A 20,857-nucleotide genomic window follows, 5' to 3' on the forward strand; every position below is an offset into this window, starting at 1 on the left:
ATTGCCTTCCAAAACACTTTGTTCCTTCTATGTATTCTAAGAAAAGTTTGCAGCCTGTTCCAAGAAAACAGGTACAGCCTTTCTGGGTAGATGCCCAGAAGCTCAGTCTTCTACTCTATACACTGGGCTTTCATAACCCATACCTCCTATACTTTTGCCATTTTTCTTTCTTCTCCTTCTTTTTATTTTTTGCAGGCTAAGGTAGTGGGAATGATTTATTATGTTTTCCACTGTATGTACTGATTAAAAGACAATCTAAAAACAGACTTAGCATTTGAGCAAAGATATGAAAATAAGATATCCGTTGTATAGCTTTAGGGTACCTCCTTACATTTCCAATGATTAATCTTTTCCTACTTGTCTAACTATAACAAAAAAGTAAATGTGACATATAGAAAATAACTGATAAATTATGTTTAGTATGTGGTATCCTAGAACAATTGAAAACAAATTGTACAAATAGCCCAACATTTAACCATGACAGAATATATTTTGGTGACTTTTTCATTAAAATTATGTGGGATTTTTCCTATTGATTTAAAATGATGGGTCAAATGTGACTTCTAAGTTAGGAGGCAGTACACAGTATAAATTTCACATCATCAAAGTAACAGCAAAAAATGTTTTTTTTGTTGTTGTTGTTGTTATTGTTAATTAATTGCCACCAAGAAAGTGAAGTAACAGGTCCTCACACCACTATAACATTCTATCATGAAATTTTACCTTTGAGCTTTGAGGACATTTTTTTTCACTTGTTTTATCTGCATTAATGTGTTTCATTTCATCTTCTTTATTTAAACTGATTCTCTGAATTAGTTTTATGGTTAAACATTTCAAAATTCTTAGGTGAGTTTAAGAAAATAAAGTCAAACTCCATCTGTGATGGAGATGTTAAAAATTATATTGGAGTGGTTTAAAATTTGACTCTGAAAAAGGAAGCTGATTGCTAGCCACAGAAATCTTGTTCCCAATGATCTTTACAAGTTTCACATTTAAACAGAGTGAAGTCTCCAGAGTATCTGGGACTATGAAGATGATGCTGTAATGTTGAGTTCTTGTATGCAGCCCTTTGAAGGTATTTGGCAGAGAGTGCCAGCATCTGTTTCCCACAGCTCTCACCAAAGATGCAATATTGAAATGCATGCTTGGGATAAAAAGAACCTGTACTCAATTTCTTGGGAACAGGGTGCTATAGAAAATAAATAAATAAAACAATGTATATTTTGAGTTCTTCTTAGGAAGCAAAAACAATACATTATACTAATATTCCAAAAAAATATTTTACTCAAATTCTCCTGTATTCAAAGTAAAACCAAAATTATTTCTGTTTAACTCCTTTCTGGAGCAGCATAAGAAGTAAACTTATGATATAGCATCTCTTGGGATTTTAAGCAGAATCAAACACCTTACTTAGAAAATGAGACTTTCTATGGTTTTAAACAATATCAAACACTTTACACAAAATAGGTAGCTGTGATAGTTTTAAAATGGAATGAATAACTCACAAAGAATTCATCACCTATAGAGACACATTCCCATAGAATCCTAATTACATAATGAACTGTTGTTTCCATCTAAAAAGGTGAAAGTAAGCAGAAGATCTAAAATCTTATATGAGGGAAACAATATAATTACATTTTTACTTAGCACAACTATTCTATATATTTATTGATTATATCACATAAATAAAAAACATGTGCCTAGAAAATGAGTATGTCAATGTACATAACAATTTTATAATTTTATTGCTGGAGTTGGAATTTGAATAGCATGTAATGTTAAAGCAAAGCCTAGGAAAGAACAAAATTTGCATTCTCTACATGAATTAATTATTTTGGAACAGAAACTAGAAAATAGAACTTTAATAAGATCAGTACTCACTTGAATATATGTAAGTGAGTAAAATTTTCAGTATTGCAGTTGCTTCACAAAAATTGTATAAGATAATGTTTTGCTTACTAATAGGTCCAAAATGTCAGTAAACCCTAATGCATCTGACTGTTCTTATATCCTTTTCTCAATGAGACCTTAAAAGTCATGTTAAACAATTACTAAGCAGTAAAATATTAAACTAAATCATTATTATAGCTAAAGGTCACTGAACTAGGAATAAGAAAAGCCTGTACTTCCTTAGTTTGATGACATAACCATTATGAGTTAAATAAGTCAATTAATGTTTATCATTTCCTATATACAAAATAGACTAAAACTATTTTGATATAGATTTCATTAATAAATATTCACATTCAAATATATATTAACTGTCTGTGCAAATTTTATGTCACTATACAAACTAACAGGTCATAACAAAATAACTTATTAAATTTATGGTCTGAAATGGATATATCTAAAATAGAAAAAAACTTTTGTCCGACATTTTATCATTACATCATTTAAATCTCATGTAAGACATAAACTTTTGGTTAACATATTAAGAAAAAAATAACAGAAACTCATGAATAAGAAGCTGTATATTTAGATCATTCAGAGGTGAATGGCCAGTAGTCAGGAAACACAGGAAATATGCTTGAGGGCAAAACACTTTCTTAATATTTGATGGCTTTACTTAGCAAAGCAGCATCATACAAAAATGTAATATTTACTTTATAATGTTTAGAGTGTCCCAGTCTCTATAGTTAAGGATACCCCTCTGACAAGATGTGCACTGATAATATATCAGGTATACCAGCAGTCTCTAATGTTCAGTATCAAAGAATTCTCCTAAGAAGCTACTTTGTAATTGTAAACTCTCAATGTGTATCTTTATGAACCTTAAAAATGAAGCTTAATAGTATTCCATTGTGTATATGTACCACATTTTGTTTATCCATTCTTCAGTTGAAGGGCATCTAGGTTGTTTCCATGTTCTGAATATTACAAACAATGCTGATATGAACATAGCTGAACAAGTGCTCTTGTGGTATGATTAAGTATCCCTTGGGTATATGCCCAAGAGTGGTATAGCTGGATCTTGGGGGAGATTGATTCCCAATTTTCTAAGAAAGCACCATATTGATAACCCGATGACTGGACTGCTACTCACATCACCAGGGAGGCTACCTGGAAAACAGGACCCCAAGAAAGACACGGGGATCACCCAATGATGGAGAAATGGAAGAGATCTACATGAACAGCCTGGACATGAGTGGGGGGTAATGAAGGGCGAGGGTCAAGGGAAAGAGAGCTTGGGGGAGCGGGAGATCCCAGCTGGATCAACAACAGAGAGGGAGAACAAGGAATAGGAGACAATTGTAAATAAAGACTACATGAGAATAGGAAGAAGCAAAGTGCTAGAGAGGCCCACGGAAATCCACAAAGATACCCCCACAACAGACTGCTGGCAATGGTCGAGAGACAGCCCAAACTGACCTACTCTGGCGATGGGATGGCCAAACACCCTAATTGTCGTGCTAGAAGCCCCATCCAACGACAGAGGGATCTGGATGCAGAGATCCATGGCTATGCCCCAGGTGGAGCTCTGGCAGTCCAATTAACAAGAAAGAAGCGGGTTTATATGAGCGAGAATTGTTGAGACCAAAGTTGGATAAAGTATAGGGACAAATAGCCAAACGAATGGAAACATATGAACTATGAACCAATGGCTGAGGGGTCCCCAACTGGATCAGGCCCTCTGAATGGGTGAGACAGTTGGTTGGCTTGATCTGTTTGGGAGGTATCCAGGCAGTGGGACCAGGTCCTGTGCTCATTGCATGAGTTGGCTGTTTGAAACCTGGGGCCTATGCAGGGTCACTTGACTCGGCCTGGGAGGAGGGGACTGGACCTGCCTGGACTGAGTCTACCAGATTGACCTCAGTCCGTGGGAGAGGCTTTGCCCTGCAGGAGGTGGGAATGGGTGGGCTGGGGGGAAGAAGAGGGCGGCGGGAGGGGGGAGAACAAGGGAATCCGTGGCTGATATGTAGAACTGAATTGTATTGCAAAAAAAAATAAATAAATTAAAAAAAATGAAGCTTAAAGGACCTGCTAAACCTATTTTGTATTCGTGGTCATATTAACTCAAGTAACCACAGCAGAGATGGTGATGCACTGGGAGCAGGCTCAACTCTCACCATCTGAGTCAACGCGTTTGGCCAGAATCACATTTAACAGCAAGTGGTAGTGTCTCCTAGTCACTAATACAGAAGTATCTGAAATACAGTTTTTAAATACAAATATAAGAATTGTTGCACATATTTCCAGAGGCCTCAAACTCTAGACCAAAGCTTATGAGCATGATAATAATAAAATGAGTAAAACTACACCAGATTTCCTTATCTGCTGGAGTAAAACTCCGCTGCAAATTCCAAGTGTAGAAAAGGCATTGTATTGAGAATGAGTCATTAAACAGTACTCTGTTACCTAGATTTCTGACATCTATCACTTTTATTTCTACTTCTCTCTGTTTTCTAGATAACAAAAATGTCATGACACCTTTTAGAGTTTGGTATCATTTGTATTTTATCTTTTCATTGCGTCCTCAGGGCATTGAAGCTAATAATAACCCAATGTTTTTGATATTTAATAGTATACATCATATATTGCTAAAGGAAGGGAGAAGACAGGGATATGACACTGTAAATTTAGGAAATAAAGGAAGCACCTCGATAAATGAGAAGAGACACTTCGAATATTTGAATTGAATCTTTGCAATTTTTTGGGGGGTATTTAAAACCAGAAAAAATTAGATAATTATTTGGAAGAGTCCATTTGTCTAGGGGGTTTCACTATATTGTCATATGTGTTATAAAAGAAAACAAATAATACCATAATAAACTCTCACTGTAAATAAAACAGACACTTGGGGAAAGTTTCTTCACCATAATGTAAAAGTACCATGAGGAAGAAATAGGAAAGTGGTAAAAATGATTTTCCTGGTAGCTGAGTAGCAAAAATTGTGTGTACACAGCCTGTCCTTTTTTTTTTACTTCTTTTTTTTGTCTTAAAGTATAAAAGTTTGGAAAACAGAAATATTGTCAATAATGCTACCATGATGATGAGTTACTTTGTGTGTAAACTGTGTGTAACAAACAGTAACAACATTTGAGACTTGTTACAACATGATCAATGTAGTATATAACATGTATAAAAGTAACAGCATTTTTCAAATTTGTTGTTGCACAAATGTCAATTAAGTGATACAAATGATGTGTTGATTGATTTGATCACGTGTTATATCTAAATATCAAATATATTATACTCTCTCTATATATATGTAATAAAATTATTTTTTTCGACTAAAATAGCAATAGTATATTGAATGAAATCCCCCATTTTAGGAGCAACATCTACATACAATCATAGACGCCTAGGATACGTACGAACAGACGACAGCTCACATATGGCACAGAAGGAAGACAACCATAAGCCAATTGGTCATCAAATTATCAAAAGAGATAAAATCTTCTGAAGCTTCAGTCTTGAAGCCCAGTAGCTAATCAAATTTCTTTGTGTTTGAGCTGTTTAGTCTGGTGTACTTGTCATGGAAACTCCGGAAAACTAATATAATAACTCTAATTGATATATGAAACACAAATATCAAGATGGTTGTTATAGAGGCTGTGTCTGAATGATACCATAGACTAAAAAAGTAGTGGTAAATAATAAGAAATATTAAGTAATACTTACTGATAATTTATATATGGTGCATGAGACTAGGGCTCCAAAGAAGAATAATCTCAGAGTTCTGTCCTCATTTCATTTTGAATCCATGTTGAAATTAAAATTATTTTCTGATTCAAGGTAGATAATAATATAATGAACACCAATCTAGTTCATTTATTTATTTTTTTTAAAAAAATCTTTCACTGTTAAAAATACATACTACACAACACATATTAAAAGAGAAATTGCATGGTCTAAGGATAAATTTAGTTAATAGTACCTTTTCTTAGTCAAGCCATTACCTTGGTTGGAATTACATTCATTGAATGACAGTATAGCAAGGTTCTTTTCAGTTTTGAAAAGTTTGGATGAATTCCAGAGATCAATGTAGAAATTAATTGCTAAACTTCTTGGCATGAGTCTTCTCATCAGCACCGATTTCTTTGAGCAGCCATCGAAACAGGGCATGGCTTGCCAAGGTAAGAGTTTGACAGTTTTGCAATTAGGAAGGACGGGACATGATTCATTTCTCCTAGGAGTCGATACATACAGTGTACAAATTACACGCAAAGGCAAATTAACCACAGTGTTTTAAACAGAATTGTTTAATATTCCATCATTTAACATTACTGTCACTCATATTTTTCTCCCAGAAGGGACACACTTGAAAATAATTAGACTTAAGTATTTCACAACTTAGTGATTTTTATATGCGTTTCACAAAATCGTACTTGTAATTTAATCATTCCAGAGATTATGGAAAATTGATTTCTATGAAAATAAGGCATCTGGTGACATAAATAATGTTTACAAAATTGAGTAATTTATAGCACCCAAGGCACTGCATGTGGTGAACTTTAGCTGAATGTGGTCATAACAAACATCACCTTGCCCTCTGCAAGTTTTCAAAATTGCACTGTGCTCTGAGGATCAGAGACAGATTTTGTGTGTATTATAAATCAGATTTGAAATACTTATGAAATGTTAATTTTACTATCTCATTATTCCAGATAAACTTTCATTTTTTACCACGACTATTAATCATAAAAGCCAAGGACATTGTGAAATACATATCAAATATTATTTTATCAATAGTTGTTTTTGTTAAATATGTGTTATCTTACATATACACAAACATCATTCCAAGCTTTAGTCTTAACTCTGATAATCATTGTTGGCTATTCTTATTTTTCCTGTAATATGTTTGTGTATATTTTTATCTTCATCATATTCCCATCAAAATAGGAAAATTGAATCCTAGTACATTTGCTATTTATCTATTTTTATGAGCATCAAAGGGAAGTTATGAGAGGAAATTTGCAAGCAGGAAGAAGCATGTTGGATCCAGGGATAGTGGTCCACATACATGCTTCTACCCATGAGATTCCCCCTTTCCTCCATGTACTTGCCTCCACTCAGTCAGATGCATCTTTCCCTCTCTGTATTTACATTCACTCACTGAGGCGCATTGACTCCACACACTGAGACTCATCATTCCATATGTGTACTTACCTCCACTCACATTCTTCCCTAAGTGTACTATGATGATATTTTATTTGTACTGAAATGTGATTTTATTTGTATGTTAATAAATAAAGTTGCCTGGGGGTCAGAGCTAATAGCAAGCCATAGCAGAGCTGGGCGTTCGTGGCGCATGCCTTTAATCTCAGCACTTGGTAGGCAGAGCTAGGTAGATCTCTGTGTGGTCAAGGATACAGCCAGCATTGGAGACACACGCTCCAATGTGTGTCTAGAGGTCTGTACAGATAGGCTGTGACGAGGCAGTCACGTGGTTGGGTTTACAACCAATGAGAAGGCAGAACAGAAAGTCTATATAAAGACAAACAGAAAGTAGGTCTCTTTCGGAGAGGTCTCTTGGCTGAAGAGGATAGCTGCACCAGGCGGGTAAGGCTCTTAGCTCTGATCTCTTGGCTTTCTTCTTTGCATTGGTTCTGTGTTTCTTATTTAATAAGACGGTCGGTTACATCTACAGTATACTTGCCTCCACCCACCGAAATGCATCTTTCTATCTGTATCCTTCACTCTACCCACTGAGATGCATCCTGTCATCTACATAGTTGCTTCCACCCACTAAGATGTATCACTCTTAGTGTATTTGCCTCCGTCCACTCAGATGCGTCCTTCCATCTGTGCACTTGCTCCACCCCCTAAGAAGCACCCTTCCATGTGTGTATTTACCTCCACCCACTAAGAAGCACCCTTCCATGTGTGTATTTACCTCCACACATTGAGATGCTTCACTCCATCTCAGTACCTTTCTCCCCATGGAGATGTGTCATCATGTCTCTGTACTTGCATTCAGTTTGTAAGTATAAGCATACTCTTTCTGACTCTCTTTAAATTCTCTTAGGTCCAACAGCTCTTTTTGATAAACTCATATGATATTCTATTTGTGCTAGAATTATTTTTTTAAAAAGTCTAAAATGTCTTTATTGCTAAGTGACTGTGTTCATAACTGACACTTAGAAAGTTATCCATGATATTCATGGAAAGGCAGATGCAAAATTCCATGTTTCACATGAGAACACACAGAGAAGACATATATCACTGCATACAGGCTGTCCTGTGCTTTGTGTCCTCTTTTGTCTATTTAGATATAATTTTTATTAGTTTTTTTAAAAGGTCTGAATACTTCACAGATCCTTAAGTGTGTATTAATTCTTTGTGATCTTAATCCCTGTAAATAGCCTTGGTTCACAGAAATAAAAATACATTTTTCATGTTATTTTTGAATTGGCTATTTATCTATATCATGTAAAAGACAGAAAAATGATGTCCTGAATGCTGGGGCAAGAAAAATATTGCAAACAACGTCTTCAAAGGGCAATGAGAACCAAGACATGGACTGAATAAACATATGTGAAAATTAAAAATGTATGCACATTGAAAAGACATAAATGTTCTTGAAAACTTTCAACACTGGTTTGTTTAAAGGAGTTAAAAAAGATATAAGAAGTTAAAAGCTAAATTTTTGTATGACTCTTAAGTTGAAAACAAATGATTTTGTTAGGCAAAATTATTCTTGTATTAGTCAACTCACAATTTAACTAAATACATTAAATAAGAAAGTTATGAAAATATTTAAAAATATTTTAAATTAAAACAGAGTTAAATCACTTTCATTTCACTCTTTTTTTTCCCTCCAGCCCCTACAGGAAATCCCCCTTACCTACTTCCCAAGATTTCACATTCTCAAGTTGATAGCACCTTTTCTTTGATTATTATTGTTGCACGTATGTGTATGCTATTCTGTGTGTTTGTGTGTACATATACACACATATATATGTGCGTGCACACAGATATATAAAAACAGCCTGTTGTTTGTGTGTATATGGTTTCATGACTGACCACTCTTCATTGGATAACCAACAATGGCTCATCCCCTGGAGAAACTATTTCTCCTTCTACCTGCAGTCATTATCTGTCTATAGCTTTTTGTCTATGAACATGACCCCATGATTTTTCTTCCTTCCACATTAAAACGTTCATTGATATTTACATTGTTTCAGTTTTTTTTATACAGCCATCATTTCTAGAGGAGACTATTTCATAGCATGATTCCAGCTATCTTGGTTCTTTTTTTATTTTCAAACTTTGACCCTGAGTACTATATTTTAGGCATATTTAAGCACAGCATAATTTGGTGAAAAATTTCCTGGTGATAACTAACTAGCCCAACCCTGTGTGCACAATAAAACTTAAGATATGACTACACTGAAATTCTTTGTAAAGCACATGTGACATCTTCCATAAAGATGTGTTCTCTAGATTGATTACATGTGACACCTCCCATATAGATAAGTTCTACAGATTGACAAACTTGTGATAACGGTGTGGGGAGATTCCAGCATGGTCTTGTCCACACAGATAGTGCAAAAATCACCAGGCTATTAACCACATCTGCTCACAGGCTTCTGGGTAGAACAGGTATCTTGGTTCTTACAATCTTTTTTATTTTGCTTTGTTCTTATGAAATGTTCACTGAGCCATAGATGCAGTAGCTGTAATGTAGATACATTTTGGGGACTGGGCTCCCAATGATACATTGATTTCTGCTGTGTGTTCAGTTGTGGTTTTCTGTGATGGTCTCCATTTGCTGTAAAACAAGGTTCTTTGATGACGAGTGAAATATAATGAAATGTGCAAGTAAATGAATGGACTTAGAAAAGATTGTATTGAGTGAACTACCCAAACCCCAAAAGAAAAAAAGTCATATGCTCTCTCATAGTGGTTTCTAGGTCCAAATCCTCAGATGTGAGTTTATGACGTGGAGTAACCCCAGAAACCAGGAAAGTAAAAAAGGAGAGGATATATTGGATAAGGGGCTTGAGAAAAAACTAGCAGAATACAAGTGAAATGATGTGGAAAACAGAAAAAGGGGAAGGCATCTCCAACTGCAGAGGACAGAGGGTATTCGAAATAGATGAAGGAGGTGGGTCAAGGGACAAGCAACTTTAAGATTGTTTGATAACACCTCAGAAAGCAAAAAATTATATAATAAACACACACACACACACACACACACACACACACACACACACACATAAAAATTAAGCTGTGCAGGTTGATACTGCTCCCCACAAGAAACACAGACTAACCAAAATTCAGTACCAGGCATGAGAAACCTCCTTTTAAATGTTTGGCTGTGGTATTCTGAGTTTCTCTGGAAACATTCTAGACTATAGATGTAATCTTTGGTTGCCTCTCAGGAATTGAGGGTAATCCATATTTTTCAGAACATAGCACACTTAGATCACAAGTCTTGGATGATTGGAGCTGGATCTGCCATGATAGCCTCTTATCTGAAGTCTAGCCTCCATAGTACTGAAAAACAGTACACAAGTAACCACAGGAGATAAGCAATTAAACAGTCCAATCAAGTTTCAACATCTATGAAACAAGGCAAAGACCAATATGGCAAGATATCTATGAAGGTATAAAAATTAGCACTATACATGTCAGAGTTAACCAACAGCTATCTTATTAGCCTTAAGGTCCCACTCAACTGAAAGAAATCATGTGTGATCTATTATTATTCACGGTTCTCTAGAGGAATGACATTTATAAAATTGAATTAATATATGAAATGGGTTTATTAGAATAGATTATAGGTTATGGTCTAGCTAGTTCAAAAATGTCTTTCTACCAAAAAAAGGTCCAAGAATTCAGTGAATGTTCATCCATGAGGCTGGATGTCTCAGCTGGTCTTCAGTATATGCCAGAATCCTGAATAAGTATGCTCTAAGGTCAGGGAAGAAATCAACTTGCCAGTGCAAGAACAAGCAGCCAAAGAACAAAAGTATCCTTCCTGCAATGTTCTTTTTATAGGCTGCCACCAGAAGGCATGGCCCAGATTGAAGGAAGATACTTTCCACCTCAAAAGATCTGTAATAAGTTAGTCTTCCCACTTCAATTGATTTATTCAGAAAAAAAAAATCTTTCACAGGTGTACCCAGACACTTTGCTTTTAGTTAATTACAAATTTAGTCAGTTTAGTCAAGAATAGCCATGCCCCCTGGTACTGAGATATTCCTGGGTCTGGTGAGGTCTCACATTAGTCAAGAATAGCCATGCCCCCTGGTACATAACATATTCCTGGGTCTGATGAGGTCTCACATTAAAAAAGAGCCTACTACTGTCACTTTGCTGCATCAGCATACTTCTTTACTACGTTGTGATTTGTATCCGTATATCCACAACAACTGTAGCAACCATCTCTCATCAGAGATGCCTCACTTAATAGCAAATGAAGACCATAATAAAAATAGTTTGATGATGCTTTGATGAACTCAGTTTTTAAAAGTCTTGTCTTTAATTATGTGTATTTGAGTCCCCCATAGGCATAAAATAAGAGCTTAGAGATTACTTAAAGTTAAACTCTCTCTCTCTCTCTCTCTCTCTCAAAAAAAAAAAAAAAACCTGCTTTGAGAAGGTATGAATTTGCAAGATTATTCATAGAAAGACAGAATAAGGTTTAGGGACAGCTAGCTAGTACTAAATTCAGAAATCAAGATTTCTTGTCCTTTTATTTGAAAGTCACCTCCCTCAACCAGGTTTCATACGGCCAGATTGGCTTCAAACTTACTACACTGAGAATGACTTGAACGAATGACTTGAACTTCAAATCATCTTGCTTCCGATTCCCAGCATATGTGAAAAAAAATAATACCAGGTCTATGTGGTTCTGGCTATTGAACCCAGGGCTGATGTATGTTAGGAAACCACTCCCCCAACAGTGCTACATCTCCAGCCTCCATAAAAACAAATGCTTAATGAATGCAATAATAATGATGCATCTTATATTCATGAGAGTGAACTACATTTGTTTTTAGTTATAATTACTCTACAAATAATAAAAACCTACAATAAAATATAATTATCATTTCCTGAGTAGCCACTGGGACTCTTAAATATTTTTGTTACAATTATGTCTTAAATGGATGATGTGCCTGCCATGTTTTCATTGGACTTATAAGAAGTCAAGTTTTCCTCTAGGAAGAATTATAAGAACTACTTAATGTAGACATATCACAACATATTTATACTAAGTATATGTTTTCCAATCATCAACTTGAAATTCTAAATTATTAGGAGAGAAATAATTTTACTAAAATTAGTGAAATGTGTCTAGAGAGGCATAGTAGTCAGGACTATGCATCATGCTCCCTAAGGACATGAGTTTGCTTCTCAGTGCCCAGGTCTGACAACTCACAACTGTCAATAACTTCAGACCCAATCTATCATACCCACATATAAAAATAAGGCAGATATTGACAAACAGCTGAAAATCTACCCAACCTTCAGATAAAAAATTTATTCAAAGAACTATTGTCATGTATAGATGAAAAAAGAGACTGTCAAATGATATTTGTATTGTGCAAAATCAATTGAAAGAGTGTAATATGAATATAGATACTCGTCTAAATGAGAAGAACCATTAGGAGAGAAAAGGGGGAGCTGTCCATTCTGCCTTTCATTTCATTTCCATCTGGGACTGAACCTTTCCTAGTTCTTATTTGTGTTTTAGAGATTCACTGGCATAGTAGGCTTACCTTTCATCTTTCCTAGTGCCTGCGCTGCTGGGTCTATTCATCCAGTTAGCCCTCACAGATGTTATTAAATGTTATCACCCTTTACACTGCAGAAAACATTTTGTAAGTTTTAAATATTTCATTCGACCCTTAAGGCTATAACAAAGTGCTTTTACTACCACAAAGAGATTTTATTTACATCAAACTTTTAGTTTAAAAGAGAGAGAGAGAAAAACAAATAAAGCCTTCCATGCTGTTGAGACAATTATACTGCCAAACAGATGTCTAAACAGATATGACCAAGCCAAATCAACTTCTTTGATTTTACTTCAGGTGTGTGCGTGTTTCTCTATGTGTGTGAGTGTATGTCTCTGCTGCTCTGTGTGTCTGTCTCTGTCTCTCTCTCTTTGAGTGTGTCTGTGTGTCTCTGTCTGTCCATTTGTCCATCTGTCTGCTTCTCTCTCTCTCTCTCTCTCTCTCTCTCTCTCTCTCTCTCTCTCTCTCTCTCTCTCTCTCTCTCTGTGTGTGTGTGTGTGTGTGTGGCTGACCTCACACTTCAAATTATGACTATGTGTTCTAAATAATTGAAACTCTAAATTAGGATCGGATATGTTGCACAATTGGTCTGTTTTATTGAGAGTGTTCTTTCATTTATCAACAATAATAAAACCATGCTCTTCCTTAAGAAATAAGAGTAGCTTACTCATTTAATTATGTAACCAGATGTCCAGAAGATGAAGGCTCTGAGAATGTGAGCATCATATCTTTTGTGAGGGACCACAGACATGGGTAGCATGTGTTGATGTTAGCACCAAAACAGGTGCTTTATTGTATGATTTGTTCATTTAACATTTACAAGTTCACTAAAAAGATCCAATGAAGAGTCATCTTGTGAAAACATGTCCCAGAAATATGTGAAGTTTATGCAAAAGTTAACTATTATGATGTTTAAAATTAAGAAGCTTTATTATCTTAATAGTCTTATGCATTGGAAAACATTAGTAATTATATTTGTGAAAGATATGTTATTATAGTATTCATTTTGGCTACCTATCATATTTGATTATTATCTTGGCAGATTAGTATAAAAATATTTCAGATGCATTATTTGAAGCAAAGTATCACATATGTGTACTTGTCAGTGCATAGGTGTGGATGGTGTACACAAAGGTCAAAGGACAATTTGAGGAAATTGGTTCTCTTCCTATTCCATGTGATTCTCTGAAATTAAAATCAAAACATCAGGCTTGTTGACAAGAGTCATTACATGCTGAGCAACTCACTTGGCCACGATTCATCTTTTGAGAACCTAAAATGTGTAGGGAAACATAGCTGAGCTTTCAAGATAGTGAAAGTATTAGTATGACATCATTTAGTTCAAGTTTATCTATCCCAGTAACAGTATCCTAATGTCATATCAGGACTGACACTTATTATGTCTCTATATTTGGATTTTCTTTATATAACAATTAGTCTCTGTTCCAGCTTGACCATCCCATTTCCTTATGTGCTCACCCCCCATCCCCTATCCTCTATTGTCTCCCTTCACCCTCAGTTTACTCATGGAGATCTCATCTATTTTCCTTTCCCAGGTCAATCCATGCGTCACGCTTAAAGTCCTTGTTAGCTAGGTTCTCTGGAGCTCTGTGTTGTAGTCTGGTTATCCTTTGTTTTACATCTAGTATCCACTTCTGAGTGAGTACATACCATGTTTGTCTTTTTGAGTATCCATTAACTCACTCAGATGATATTTTCTATTTCCTTCCATTTGCCTGCAAATTTCATGATTTCATTGTTTTACTGCTTGTGGGAGCCCGTTCTTGGGTTCCTCATGGCTTTACCCAGCAGGTCCACATAGAGGATGATTAGGACCACGGGCGTGAGTGCAGGTGTCTGAGATGGTCTGCACTTGGCTGTGCTGGGGGAGGAGGTCTTTTGCTCCACCCCCTGGCGTCTCTATAAAAACCCTGGGGCAGAGACAGTCAGGGCCCGTTGGAATAGGTTCCAGGCTCTCTCGAGGCTATCCTTTATTTTCTATCTGTTTATCTCCACAAGATTCTCCACAATAAATCCTTCTATCTAATATTTCCTGCTGCTCGCACTCAAGAAAACTCTGGGGAACTGTGGGGGTGGTGGGTAAACGCCCCACAACTGCTGAATAATACTCCATTGTGTAAATGTACTATATTTTCTTTATCCATTCTTCTGTTGAGGGGCATCTAGGTTGTTTCCAGGTTTTGGCTATTATGAGTAATGCTGCTATGAGCATAGTTGAGCAAGTGTCCTCATGGTATGATTGAGCATTCCTTGGGTATATGCTCAAGAGTGGTATCATTGGGTCTTGAGGTAGATTGATTCCCAGTTTTCTGAGAAAATGTCATACTGATTTCCAAAGTGGCTGTACAAGTTTGCATTCCCACCAACCATGGAGCAGTGTTTCCTTTGCTCCAAATCCTCTCCAACATAAGTTGTCATCAGTGATTTTGATCTTAGCCATTCTGACAGGTGTAAGATGTTATCTCAGAGTCATTTTGATTTGTATTTCCGATAACCAAGAATGTTGAGCAATTTCTTAAATGTCCTTCAACCATTTGAGATTCTTCCATTGAAAATTCTCTGTTTAGATCTGTAGCTCCTTTTGTAATTGGATTGTTTGGTATTTTGCTGTCTAGTTTCTTGGGTTCTTTATATATTTTTGAGATTAGCTCTCTGTCAAATGTAGGGTTGGTAAAGATCTTTTCCCATTCTGTAGGATGTCATTTTGTCTTATTTACTGTATCCTTTGCCTTACAGAAGCTTCTCAGTTTCAGGAAGTCCCATTTATTAATTGTTGTTCTCAGTGTCTGTGCTACTGGTGTTATATTTAGGAATTGGTCTCCTGTGCCAATGTGTTCAAGGCCACTTCCTATTTTCTCTTCTATCAAGTTCAGTGTAACTGGATTTATGTTGAGGTCTTTGATCCACTTCAACTTGAGTTTTGTGCATGGCAATAGATATGGATCTATTTGAAATCTTCTACATGTTGACATCCAGTTATGCAAGCACCATTTGTTGAAGATGCTTTCTTTTTTCCCATTGATTCTTTGTCAAAAATCAGGAGTTCGTAGGTGTGTGGATTAATGTCAGGGCTTCAATTCGATTGGGCCACATGTTGGTTTTTATGCCAATATCCAGCTGTTTTTATTACTATAGCTTTACAGTAGAACTTGAGTTCAGAGATGGTAATGCCTCCAGAAGTTGCTTTATTGTACAGGATTGCTTTAGGTATCCTGTTTTTTTTTATTTTTTATTTTTCCATATGAAGTTGAGTATTGTTCTTTTGAGGTCTATGAAGAATATTGTTGGGATTTTGATGGAGATTACATTGAATCTGTAGATTGCTTTTGTTAAGATTGTCATTTTTACTATGTTAATCCTATGATCCATGAATATATGAGATCTTTCCATTTCTGATATATTCTTCAATTTCCCTGTAATCAGATCGGTGAATACCCTAACTGCTATCATAGAGCCTTCATCCAGTAACTGATGGAAACAGAGGCAGAGATCTATGGCTGAGCACTAGGCTGAGTTCCAGGAGCCCAGTCAAAAAGAGGGAAGAGGCATGATATGAGCAAGGGCATCAAGATAATGATGGGGAAACCTACAGAGACAACCAAACCAAGCTAGTAGGAACTCATGAACTTTAGACCAACATCTGTGGAGCCTCCACAGGACTGGACTAGGCCCACTGCATAATTGGGACAGTTGTGTAATTTGATCTGCTTAAGGAGCTCCCTGACAATAAGATTAGGATCCATCTCTGGTACATGATTTGGCTTTTTGGAACCCATTACCTATGGTGGGACACCTTGCACAGCCTTGATGCAGGGAGAGGGGCTTGGACCTGCCTCAACTGAATGTACCAGGCTCTGCTGACTCCCTATGGGAAGCCTTACCTTTTTGGAGGAGGGAATGTGGGGGTGGGTTGGGGGAAAGATGGGGGGGGCAGGAGGAAGGAAGAGAGGGGGATCTGTGATGGGTATGTAAAATGAATAAAAAATTTCTTTAAAAATGCATATGTCAAAAAAATTAGTCCTCCCTACAAATGTACTCACAGATTCCAACTTTGGATTTTTGAACAATGCTGACCATACATACTTCTCTACAGAGATAAACTGTCTCTGTTTATGAACTTCAAGGCTTTCCCATCAAATGGCTTCAAATTCTATATAATCACCTTTCCTTGCCATGCAGACGCTGTGGAAGAGGCTTTTCAGTTGTTAAATGTAGCAGATCTCAGTAGCTTCTTTCACATAGTATCTGCAAAGATCCATATTTTATATAATTTTCTTCATAAAGAATTAAAAATGGCTTTATATTATTTTAACTTTTATGTATCTGTAGACATTAAGTTCTACTTTCCCCCTAAAATGACACATCTATTCCCTTCTTGTGCTTTTCACTACACTGAAGCACATGCTTTCTTTATGTGTATGCTCACCTATTCTGTATTCTTTCAGTTGCTTGTTCTTTTAAATTACATCCCACTTATGTCTTTCTTGGATTTTTAGAGAATTTACTGTAAATTTCCTTAATTTTTGATCCTCAAAAGACATTTTTCAGGATTAGTCTTTGTAATGATCTTTTAGGGGTTTGAATTTCTTGTAAGACCCTATACACTTCCTTAAAATTAAGACATGTTTGCTCCATACAAATGTGCTCATATTAACTCATCTTTTTGTTTACTGATATCTTAAGGATTGAATTTTAGAATAATGTCTGGAGTCACATGAAGACAAACTAAACAAAGATCTGGCTGCAGACAATGAGAAACATCCAGAAATAACATCACTCAAAGGCAGAAAGACCAATTGGTCCTCTCTACTGGGAAAATAGTAAATCAGTTTCCAAACCTATATAAATATGTTATGAATTGGGAGGATGAAGGCAGAAGTTAACATAAGTGTCTTCTTTAATCCCTCTTGGCCTTAACTTCTGAGGCAGGGTTTCTCACTAAACCCAGAGTTCACTGACTCCTCTACCCTGTCATTCTGCAATCACTATAGAGACTATGCTGTTTCCCAAACCTTACTATTGATTTTAAGTCATGAAAAGCACCCTCATATCTATGTGAAATGTTCACACATATATACACATAGATCATATTCCAACAAACACATGTAGATGTACATCTTATTGGGTATATCTCATTCACAACTTAGCCACTTTCTACAACTAATGTTCAATAATGTAATGCTGGGGACAATAACAACAGTGTTTGAATTAGAACAATATCAAAATCTACTAAAATAATGACTGGATATACTTGTGCCTGACCCAAAGGCATTATTTCATAGAAGGAAGTAAGATCTTCCAATTTTCCCATACTTAATCTCTGTACCATTCTTCTTTTAAATAATAAACTTTACTAATATTCACAGTAATCACAATCATTGTGAGATGTATTTTAAGGGTGTGTTTTATTTCCTTCTAAAATTTTGTTGTACATGAATGCATTTTTTATTATTGCAAAGAATGATAAAACGTTTGCATAATTTCTATGAAGGAAATGGAAGATATATTCCAATTTATACTCACTGTGGACTTCAGATAATATTTACAGGAACCTCCCAAGCACTAACTTGAAATTCTTTCAGTTAGAAACCTGAAGAGAATATATTTGCTTTCAAAAGTTACAATCTAATTTTCCATTTTCCCTTTAATTCTTCACCTTTAAGTTAATAATAAAATGAAATTCAAAGTGTTTTGTTATTGAATTCAGTAGGATTATTATGTAACATTCTTGGAAGAGTTCTTTACATAATACTTAAACACAACGTAAGATGGATAGTAGAGCACAGAGTAAATTTATCCCCAAAGAGCACACTGTAGAGGTGCAATTAATATATCTTGATTTCATGCATTTTAATGGTTTGGGTATTGACTGTTTAACTGTTCTTTAGGTCACAAAGAACAATATCCCTTAAACTTTCCCATGGTCTAATTACCTATAGATTTGTTTTCATTTTAAGTGCTGATTCAGATTCCATTAGTTTTGGAGACGTCGGCGATTGTACATTTTAAACAAGCTTTATAGTGAAACCAATAGGAGAGGTCCTCAGAACACCCTAAATATGAAGGCCATCGGAAACATAGGGACAGTGGCAATGACTGTTTCCTGGCCTAACAAAATGAAAAGCAATACTGACTTTATGTTTCCTGGTTGTTTTCCCATGAGAACAGCCACCTCATCCCTGATTAGTAAATTCCTGGAATAAAGAAAAAAAAAAAAAAAACAAACTTGCAGTTGAAAGGGAGCTATAGCCAAATTCTCTCTGTTTTTATGTCTATAGGGAATGGGAAATTCATGTCAGCCTGTGCACAAGATGGATACAGTTTCTACTCTTACAGTTCTCCCTCTATCTCACAGAAAAGCCATTTATCTCCTAGGGCAAGTGCAAGGTATTCATTACTTGCCACATAATTAATGGGAGTTATTTTGCTTCATTATCTATTCCCATGATTACCCTTCTGACTTTTATTGTATGTTATTTTGGAAATAGCTATTGCTATTATTATTGTTAACATCAGTGGGAAAGCATCTCTTTTATTTACGTCTAACACATAAAGGACAGTGTTTGTGTATAAACACAGGTGTACCCACTTCTTGCTCCATAGGGGCTTCTCCATAAAACAGTGCATAAATACAGAGTTTGTGCTCCTGGATGCCATGACCATGAAGGCCTACTATTTAAGGACACATGTTTTCCTTTTGGTGCAAAGAGTGGAAAACCTTCTTATTCTGGTAAGAGCTTATGTGTTCACACAAGACAGTAAAGAGAGCGCATCAGACCTTCTTGATGGAATTTACTCATGGGCGAACTCAGCTAGGAGGGTTACGAACTGAGATTCCTCAGTGAGCATGCCACCATCCTTTCTTGAAATTGTATTTTGGTATAAAAACCTGCAGGACTGCAATTTTATATGGAGTGAAGAAGATTGATTGCATCTAATTATCCTACTTCCATTTTTCAGGTTATAACCAGATTCATTCATCAGCTGGCCTTTTGGCATTTTTAAATAAGTTTAAAATGAAAAAAGACGAGTCATGTGTTTACAATGCTGCTATGCACTTGATATGTTGCCTCATAAGGAAAAAGAGAAGTTGCCTGAAAACTTTAGAGCCTGAGACATCTTTATTTCCTTTCTTGTTTATTTTATGTACATTAATCTGGGACTACAATGAAATAAATGCATTCTTGGTTTTTATTTTTTGGTGCCCATATTCTTCTATCCAGAAGGTATTTATGTTTTCTCATCCTAAAAAATAATGCTTCTTTTCTGGCATTTTCAATTCACAAAAGTACTGTTTTTATTTACAGGGTCAGATGATGATTTACTTTAGTTGAGTGATGTTTTTATTTATTACTTGTTAGTGTGAAGTATCTTCTGTTGTTATAATATTCTTATGGTTATTAGTGTTTTCTGGGGACCCATTTTCTGTATATGATAATTACTGTGTTTCCTATGTCGATGGTCCCATTGACAAATGCTGTGTTTCTCTTTTTTTGTCCATGGGGGTGTTGAATATGTGATTATCCATAAGGTATACTATATTCCATGTGGCTGTTTGCCACATGAGTCATTTTTCTGCTTGTCAGTTATTAATATGATTTCAACATTACACAGTCATTAATTTAAATTAGGCTACTTGTAAAATACTAAAATATATTATTCTATATTTTTTACTTGCTTTAACAAAATTTCTTGGTTGTCTCAAAATATTGTAAAATAATTTTAATTTAATGTGGCATTAGAAAATGTGAATAAAGTCATATTCTTCCTAATAAGTAAATAAAAGAAAAAATTATTGCACGGTTATTTTTCAAATGTCTAATAGTTACCAAAGCCATGATCTAATTACCTGAGCTGTATACCTAGCCAACTATCTGTGGCTGGTAAGGTCTTACCCTAGAGAGAACCTACAAAGGTCACTTCTCTAAACCCGTATAATTCTCAGCGGTATTCTAAATGCCTATTCTTATGTTTACAAAAATTATACTCTCTTCCATCATCAAAGAAGGTTCACTTTGTAACCAATAGAAACCCTCACAGAAACCCAAACCAGGCGAAATGCAGAGAAAAACAGGCTGTGGTGTTCCCAGGCTGTGGTGTTCCCAGAGACAATGGAAACATTTACAACACAACCTTATACCTAAGTCTCA

Source organism: Peromyscus eremicus, chromosome 6 (assembly GCF_949786415.1).
Source record: "Peromyscus eremicus chromosome 6, PerEre_H2_v1, whole genome shotgun sequence".
In the NCBI taxonomy this organism is placed as follows: Eukaryota; Metazoa; Chordata; class Mammalia; order Rodentia; family Cricetidae; genus Peromyscus; species Peromyscus eremicus.